The sequence below is a fragment of the Oncorhynchus kisutch genome, linkage group LG11, assembly GCF_002021735.2.
Source record: "Oncorhynchus kisutch isolate 150728-3 linkage group LG11, Okis_V2, whole genome shotgun sequence".
Lineage (NCBI taxonomy): Eukaryota > Metazoa > Chordata > Actinopteri > Salmoniformes > Salmonidae > Oncorhynchus > Oncorhynchus kisutch.
The window spans coordinates 47,975,606-47,985,148 of record NC_034184.2 but is presented as its reverse complement, the minus strand read 5'-3'; the positions used below and the strand labels follow the sequence as shown (position 1 = coordinate 47,985,148).

General features: G+C 40.1%; 1 pseudogene; it reads left to right on the top strand.

The window, feature by feature from the left end:
- The first annotated feature begins 1,870 nt into the window (after positions 1-1,870).
- Positions 1,871-3,213, top strand: LOC109898825 (amine sulfotransferase-like; annotated as a pseudogene).
- The last annotated feature ends 6,330 nt before the right edge of the window (positions 3,214-9,543 follow it).

The window sequence follows — 9,543 nt, the reverse complement described above, 5'->3', positions numbered from 1 at the left end:
TTGCACATGGCGATCTTAGGCTTGTGTGCGGCTGCTCAGCCATTGAAACCCATTTCATGAATCTCCCGACGAACAGTTCTTATGCTGACATTGCTTCCAGAGGCAGTTTGGAACTCTGTAGTGAGTGAAGTGCATTTGGAAGGTTTTCAGACCCCTTGACTTTTCCACATTTTGTTATGTTAGAGCCTTATTCTAAAATTGATCAAATTAGTTTTTTTGCTCATCAATCTACACACAGTACCCCACAATGACAAAGCGAAAACAGGTTTTTAGACATTTTTGCAAATGTATTCAAAATAAAAAACAGAAAAACACATATTTACATAAGTATTCAGACCCTTTGCTATAAGAGACGAAATTGAGCTCTGGTGCATCCTGTTTCCATTGGTCATCCTTGAGATGTTTCTACAACAAGATTGAAGTCCATCTGTGATAAATTCAATTGATTGGACATGATTTGGAAAGGCACACACCTGTCTATATAAGGTCCCACAGTTGACAGTGCAAGTCAGAGCAAAAACCAAGCCATGAGATCGAAGGAATTGTCCGTAGAGCTCCGAGACAGGAATGTGTTGAGGCACAGATCTGGTGAAGGGTACCAAAACTGTCTGCAGCATTGAAGGCCAAGAACACAGTGGCCTCCATTATTCTTGAATGGAAGAAGTTTGAAACTACCAAGACTCTTCCTAGAGCTGGCCGCCCCGCCAAACTGAAACGTGGCACCATCCCTACGGTGAAGCATGGTCATGGCAGCATCATGCTATGGGGATGTTTTTCAGAGGCAGGGACTGGGACACTAGTCAGGATCAAGGGAATGATGAACGGAGCAATGTACAGAAAGATCCTTGATAAAAACCTGCTCCAGAGCGCTCAGGAACTCAGACCGGACCTCAGACTGTTCACCTTCCTACAGGACAATGACCCTAAGCACACAGGCAAATCAACACAGAAGTGGCTTTGGGACAAGTCTCTGAATGTCCTTGAGTGGCCCAGCCAGAGCCCGGACTTGAACCCGATAGAACATCTCTGGAGAGACTTTAAAATAGCTGTGCAGCGACGCTCCCCATCCAACCTGACCGAGCTTGAGAGGATCTGCAGAGAAGAATGGGAGAAACCCCCCAAATACAGGTGTGCCACGCTTGTAGCGTCATACCCAAGAAGACTCAAGGCTGTAATCGCTGCCAACGGTGCTTCAACAAAGTGCTGAGTAAAGGGTCTGAATACTTATGTAAATGTGACATTTACATGTTTTTTTTGTACTCTGTATAAATGTAATAAGCTAAATAAAGTGTATAAATGAACGCCATTTGCTTGATAGTGTTGTCCTTTTCATTTTGGGTGGAAATAAACTGTTTTGATTTGTTTTCATGTTTCACAAAAAGACTTGGATAACCATGTACTTTTTACCTTTTGAAGGAGAGGAGGACACGTTTACATGCAGAATTGGGCTCTTGCACACCCGTAGGTCAAAGTAGAAGTAGTAGCCTACTTTGCTCGTCACTTGGACTGAGGAATGTTTCATTCATAAAGGAGAAAGGATTAGTGGTTCAGGTTTGCTCTGTCTCTGCTCCAAACTTCAATTCAGTTGTTGGCTTAAATGCACAATCGTTGTCAGGATTTGCAGGGGAATGAGCACAACTCCATCTAGCCAGTCAGTGCAAGATGGAGTTTCATACTACTTCTTATTCCTGTTCTCTCAGATCTCAACAACTGCTCATGGGGAGGGGTGAGGCCACGTAGTTAGTGTTTCCATCCTTCAATGTTCAACGTCTTTTGCTCGTTCATGGTTTGGGGCTCTCATGGTTTTGCTTTAAAACCTCATTCTGAAGACCAGATCTCTAGGTGTTTACTTCAGAAATGAATCTGCAAAATGTTTGTACCTGGATTAGTGTCATACAAAGGACTTAAGCTCATAAAAAATCTGCATTATGAATGTTATCTACACACTCTGAAGGACTTTGAGATCTGGGACAGTGACATTTTTGCTGTTACATACCCCAAATCGGGTAAATCCACCCACTCTCCTAATCCATATATAATCCCAAAACATGTTCTTATTGTTTGGATAGAGTATTTTACAAGTGTTAAAATGAGTATTCTGTCAATTATTTTGTATGAAAAAAAAACATTGCATAACATTCAACAGGGACAAGATGGATGCAGTACATTATAGCATTGTTGTTTCGTCCTAATGTATTCGAGGGTAAAAACAAACACCATGGAAATTGTACCATGGATTGAGGTGGAGATGAAAACAGTGGACTATGGCTCAATGCCCTCACCCCGATTATTTGCCTCTCACCTTCTCCCCAATCTACTGCCTCCAGGTTTAAGAAAGAGAGGGAAGGTAAAGATTAAGATGATTGTGGGGGTCTGAGGTGTGGTCATTGCTTACAAAAATGTTTTAAAGACAAAGTAGCAATGAAGCTGGCACATTGTTTGCAGTCAACTGCTTTTAACATGATTGTGTCCCCTATCGGTTGTCTACATCGGAAGGAACCCAAAAGATGTTGCATGTTCATTTTACCACTTCCACAATGTAAATAGACTACTAGAGGACAGAGGACTTCAACACATTTCTGGAGGAATTTCTTGAGGGAAAAGGGGGTTATGTTTCCCCAATAGCGTACATATTTTATGGAAGTGTAATACCGTGGGATTTTTTTGTAGGCCAATGTTTTTGATGCGATACTTAATTTGTGCTTGTAACATTCTTTGATTAATTTTTGTTTAACATTTTTTGGTGGTTCTTGGTTTGATCATGTTAAAGATTGGTATAGCCAAAAGGAAAACTTTGACATACTGTTTCTCACATATGAAGAAATGAAAAAGGTATAGATCAGTTCCATTCATTTTCAAAACGTTTGTTATTATTAGTGTTCAATACCAGAGAAAATAAGAGTTTGTATTTTGATACAAAATACTTTTTTTGTGTACTCTTTCTTGCGTAACAGGACATGAAAGGCGTAATTGTCAAAATGTCAAACTTTCTGAACAAGAGACATGAAAACAAAACACTCAACATGATTGTTTGAAAATAGTCTTTTCAGTAACATGCGACAAACCCCCAAATGCCAATTCGGATACAGTGGCTCCTGTATTCCTCTTGTGGCTTCACAGAAACAGTTTTCCATCACCCAGAGTGAAAGGTTTGACACCATCTACAAGGAGGGGATGAAAGGTTTCCCTTTGGAGTTCCTTTGGGATCTGTGAACTGTGAATTGTAGCAGGCCTACTGTTGATAAATAACTAAGAACTTGCAATGTACATGGTCAGCTATATCCACGAGCGCTCTAACTGAAAAGTTTATTTGGGTCAGCAACAAAAAGCTACAGAAAATCTCCTTGAATTCTTAGAAACAGATGATTTATTTCCTATACAAAACTCATAGAGTGAAACAAATTGATTAGCTAGAGCACTGAGCGAATCTTCTATTTCTGTACTAATTAGAGACATGTGCTGTGTAAACCTATTATGTATCTTAGCAAATACCAGAGACATAATGATAACACATTATGTTTCCATTACTCATGGTACTTTTTATGCTAATTATGCCCTTCTTTCTTTCTAGCAACATTGTATACTACATCAAATGGGAAAGCGGTACCTTCAGTTTTCTGGTACAGTTTGTGCCAATGCCACATTCAGTGTTTGTTTTGTTTATTTCTCTTAGTGTTTGCTAGGATTTCTGTTATAGAATGGTATCAGTCTAGTGTCAAATCTATCATAGTTCATCATGATTGCAAAAGTGACAATAGTTTACCATATCACAGCTTTCAGCTGGTATGCCTTTGTCTTTATTAAGTTCATGGTTGCTTAGGATCGGGAGAAGTTACCACCTGGGATGTTTCAGTATGATGGAACGACCTTACTTTCCTCAACCTGGTGAGTTTACTTGGAAGTCACTCCTCAGTAAAAGGCACATGACAGCCCACTTGGAGTTTGCCAAAAGGCACCTAAAGGACTCTCAGACAATGAGAAACAAGATTCTCTGGTCTGATGAAACCAAGATTGAACTCTTTGCCTAAATGCCAAGTGTCACGTCTGGAGGAAACCAGTCACTTCTCATCAGCTGGGCAATACCATCCCCACGATGAAGCATGGTGGTGGCAGCATCATGCTGTGGGGATGTTTTTCGGCGGCAGAGACTGGGAGATTACACTCTATGGTGTATTGTGCGTAGAAATTATGTGGGGGAAAAAACGATTTACTCCAGATTAGAATAAGGCTGTAACATAACAAAAGGTTTAGGGGTCTGAACACTTTCTGAATGCACTGTAGGATGATGTCATCCTATTGAAGAGGATGAGCTGGCCAGTCAGCGGTCTACTTGCGTGAATTATATATGCCCACACCATTCTGTTTTTGGGGTATTTTCTCACCATTCCAACACAGAAACGCTGCTTTTTAACATACTTAATTTCCATGTTTTGGAAGGAAAACTATTTCACTCATATTGTAATTAATTATAGGTAATATTTCATAGAAATCTGGAAACACTGGACAGTTACTTTAACTGCACAGGGTTTACTAGATACAGTATAGAGGTTCAACCCTGTCAACCTAGTCAGAATATACAGTTGAAGTCGGAAGTTCACATACACCTTAGCCAAGTACATTTAAACTCAGTTTTTTACAATGTCTGACATTTAATCAGAGTAACAATTCCCTGTCTTAGGTCAGTTAGGATCACCACTTTATTTTAAGAATGTGAAATGTCTGAATAATAGTAGAGAGAATGATTTATTTCAGTTTTTATTTCTTTCATCACATTCCCAGTGGGTAAGAAGTTTACATACACTTAGTATTTGGTAGCATTGCCTTTAAATTGTTTAACTTGGGTCAAACATTTTGGGTAGCCTTCCACAAGCTTCCCACAATAAGTTGGGTGAATGTTGGCCCATTACTCCTGACAGAGTTGATGTAACTGAGTTAGGTTTGTAGGCCTCCTTGCTCGCACATGCTTTTTCAGTTATGCCCACACATCTTCTATGGGATTGAGGTCAGGGCTTTGTGATGGCCACTCCAATACCTTGACTTTGTCGTCCTTAAGCCATTTTGCCACAACCTTGGAAGTATGCTTGGGGTTTGGTCCATTTGCGACCAAGCTTTAACTTCCTGACTGATGTCTTGAGATGTTGCTTCAATATATCTACATGATTTTCCTGCCTCATGATGCCATCGATTTTGTGAATTCCCTCCTGCAGCAAAGCACCCCCACACCATGATGCTGCCACCCCCGTGCTTCACGTTTGGGATGTATTTCTTCGGCTTGCAAGCCTCCCCCTTTTTTCCTCCAAACATAACGATGGTCATTATGGCGAAACAGTTCTATTTTTGTTTCATCAGACCATAGGACATTTATCCAAAAAGTACGATCTTTGTTCCCATGTGCAGTTGCAAACCGTAGTCTGGCTTTTTTTATGGCGGTTTTGGAGCAGTGTCTTCTTCCTTGCTGAACGACCTTTCAGGTTATGTCGATATAGGACTCGCTTTACTGTGGATATAGATACTTTTGTACCTGTTTCCTACAGCATCTTCACAAGGTCATTTGCTGTTGTTCTGGGATTGATTTGCACTTTTCGCACCAAAGTACGTTAATCTCTAGGAAACAGAATGCGTCTCCTTCCTGAGCGGTATGAAGGCTGCGTGATCCCATAGTGTTTATACTTGCGTACTATTGTTTGTACAGATGAACGTGGTACCTTCAGGCATTTGGAAATTGTTCCCAAGGATGAACCAGACTTGTGGAGGTCTACAATTTGTTTTCTGAGGGCTTGGCTGATTTCTTTTGATTTTCCCATGGTGTCAAGCAAAGAGGCAATGAGTTTGAAGATAGGCCTTGAAATACATCCACAGGTACACCTCCAATTGGCTCAAATGATGTCAATTAGCCTATCAGAAGCTTCTAAAGCTATGACATAATTTTCTGGCATTTTCCAAGCTGTTTGAAGGCACAGTCAACTTAGTGTATGTACATTTCTGACCCACTGGAATTATGATTCAGTGAATTACAAGTGAAATTATCTGTCTGTTAAAAATTGTTGGAAAAATGACTTGTGTCATGCACAAAGTAAAGGTCCTAACCGACTTGACGAAACTATAGTTTGTAAACAAGAAGTTTTAATGACTCCAGCCTAAGTGTATGTAAACTTCTGACTTCAACTGTATATCCAAGGGCATGTGAGGATGTATGAGTATTGTTGTATAATTTACTGTATGTGTATATTCATGATACATGTAACAACCAAGAAACTTCTGTGTGCAATATTTGAGTTTTGCAGATGGTGTTATTTGGGATGTTTGTGGTGAATGATCTTTAGACAGGGAAAAACTTAACCAAGGGTCTTTACAATTGGAAATACCTAACCTTTTCTGTCCTCGCCTTCCCTGTAGGAATGGTGAGAAGGCATGATTGAAATAATGTGAAATATTGTTACTTGATATACAGTACCACCAACGTGGAATCTCCCTTATCATAGGGAGATAGTATACAGTATCTAATTCTACTAGATTTACTGCCATTTTTCTTTAATACTGTCTGTCAAAATGTTCATTTTGTGGTGCTGCTTTTCTGGATGATTTTTTCCTATGACAGGTACCTTGTCTACCCAGAATAGCTAAATGCCTTCTTTCCTCTCTGAATGAGCCATGCTATGGTCAGTACATTTAAATTACCGACATATGATTGTGAATGTAAAAGTTGTGAATGTGGAAGTTGGCTGTTAAAACAGTACATATTGTAACATGTATTTACAATGTTTTTTTGAAGCACACCGTTGTTATGCCAACCTTACTTGGGGAGATATTGCTTCAACGTCATGTACCAAAAAATGGCTTAGCTGCCTTAATGACCCTACACACTGCAGTAAACTACTCAAACACAGCGACAGAGCGTAGATTTCACACTTAGTTCTACATACATTGTGTGGCTCAAATTATACGAGGTCGCTCTTTTTGCGCGAAGTATGTAGCGGCCTTTAGGAGTCTTGGGCTTGGCATACTTGGTCTGGTAAGTAAGGTCATTTATTAGTCAGATACAAATGTATGTATGTGTTGTTGATTTTAGCCTGGCTTGAAAAAAGAGGAGGCTGAGTTTTGGAACGGCGGCGTGTTTCAAACTTGTGGATTAGCCAACTGTGATCTGCAGGTGTCTTTTTTCACAAATTCAAGGCTGAAGGTGGCTGTGCAATGACTGGGCCGTGAATGGGGTGAAAGCGAGCAGTTTGAGGACAGTGAGGAGAACCTGGTTAAATATGTCAGGACATAGCAATACGGATGGTCCGGGAGTGGTCGTGGGAACCACAGTACTGTTAACAGTGGCAACACATCATTCAGGGTGAGCCCCACCTGTTTAGCCTGTTTTGCATTTTATTTTGGAATTAATATGTGTCACATATCAGTTTGCAAAAAATATGATTGAGTTAAATAAAGCCACATACGAACATGTCTCTTTTTTGCTTTCTTAAGGCAGCTCCAAAATGCAGGTGTTTCAGCCTAGCTCAGTGCTTTCTGAGGTGGAGGGGCAGCCAGCGGAAAATAAAGAGCGTAGAGGTTGGTCATCTCTATTTGTGCTGTGATTGGCTCAGTGTTCTGTCATTCATGGGGACACTACGTCATCGCAAAATCTACAGGAAGAGCGAGAAAGTTCAAGCCCCTTTGTGTGGTACTATAGAATTAAATTAGAAGTGCCCATTCAAGAAGGCTCAAGGTCATTCGCAACAGATAAAATTGTGTCAAATCACATTATATCTACTTTGATTGGACATCATAATTTTAAAATCTTAGCAATCAAGCTAGACAAGGAGTCATCATCATGAATCGCGTCAACAATCTACTGGCAAATCCTTTTCAATCCTCGTCAAATGAAGAGAAATTATACACACTGTATAACGTATTGGTGCTCATTGGTCATTGAACATAAAAATTACACAAGTTGGAAATCACAACTTCAACAAATAGTGGTTTGGAAGAAATACGTGGGTAACTGCAAAGCAATCACTATTTTGCTTCCCTTGTCTTGATACGACCTTGTTTTTTTTGTAGTCCCCAGTTGTCTTGAAAGCACCATAAATCCAGAAAACCCCAGACTTTGCTGACAATGTTCCATGACAAAATTTTCTCTCAAGAAGAACCGCTGCGCCACCTTGCTGTTCAAGTGGGCACAGCACAATGGTGAGTCCAAAAATGTGTTGTATACTGCTGCATAAATGATGTTGTATGTAATGGAGATATGTATACTGCAGCTAAGAAAGTAATACTAAGTATATGTTGTGTAGTAAACTGTTAGTAGACAATGTGACAATGGTGAGTCCAAAAATGTGTTGTATACTGCTGCATAAATTATGTAGTATGTAATGGAGATATGTATACTGCAGCTAAGAAAGTAATACTAAGTATTTTATTTTATTTATTTATTTTTATTTTACCTTTATTTAACCAGGTAGGCAAGTTGAGAACAAGTTCTCATTTACAATTGCGACCTGGCCAAGATAAAGCAAAGCAGTTCGACAGATAAAACGACACAGAGTTACACATGGAGTAAAAACAAACATACAGTCAATAATGCAGTATAAACAAGTCTATATACAATGTGAGCAAATGAGGTGAGAAGGGAGGTAAAGGCAAAAAAGGCCATGATGGCAAAGTAAATACAATATAGCAAGTAAAATACTGGAATGGTAGTTTTGCAATGGAAGAATGTGCAAAGTAGAAATAAAAATAATGGGGTGCAAAGGAGCAAAATAAATAAATAAATTAAAATTAAATACAGTTGGGAAAGAGGTAGTTGTTTGGGCTAAATTATAGGTGGGCTATGTACAGGTGCAGTAATCTGTGAGCTGCTCTGACAGTTGGTGCTTAAAGCTAGTGAGGGAGATAAGTGTTTCCAGTTTCAGAGATTTTTGTAGTTCGTTCCAGTCATTGGCAGCAGAGAACTGGAAGGAGAGGCGGCCAAAGAAAGAATTGGTTTTGGGGGTGACTAGAGAGATATACCTGCTGGAGCGTGTGCTACAGGTGGGAGATGCTATGGTGACCAGCGAGCTGAGATAAGGGGGGACTTTACCTAGCAGGGTCTTGTCGATGACATGGAGCCAGTGGGTTTGGCGACGAGTATGAAGCGAGGGCCAGCCAACGAGAGCGTACAGGTCACAATGGTGGGTAGTATATGGGGCTTTGGTGATAAAACGGATTGCACTGTGATAGACTGCATCCAATTTGTTGAGTAGGGTATTGGAGGCTATTTTGTAAATGACATCGCCAAAGTCGAGGATTGGTAGGATGGTCAGTTTTACAAGGGTATGTTTGGCAGCATGAGTGAAGGATGCTTTGTTGCGAAATAGGAAGCCAATTCTAGATTTAACTTTGGATTGGAGATGTTTGATATGGGTCTGGAAGGAGAGTTTACAGTCTAACCAGACACCTAAGTATTTGTAGTTGTCCACGTATTCTAAGTCAGAGCCGTCCAGAGTAGTGATGTTGGACAGGCGGGTAGGTGCAGGTAGCGATCGGTTGTAGAGCATGCATTTAGTTTTACTTGTATTT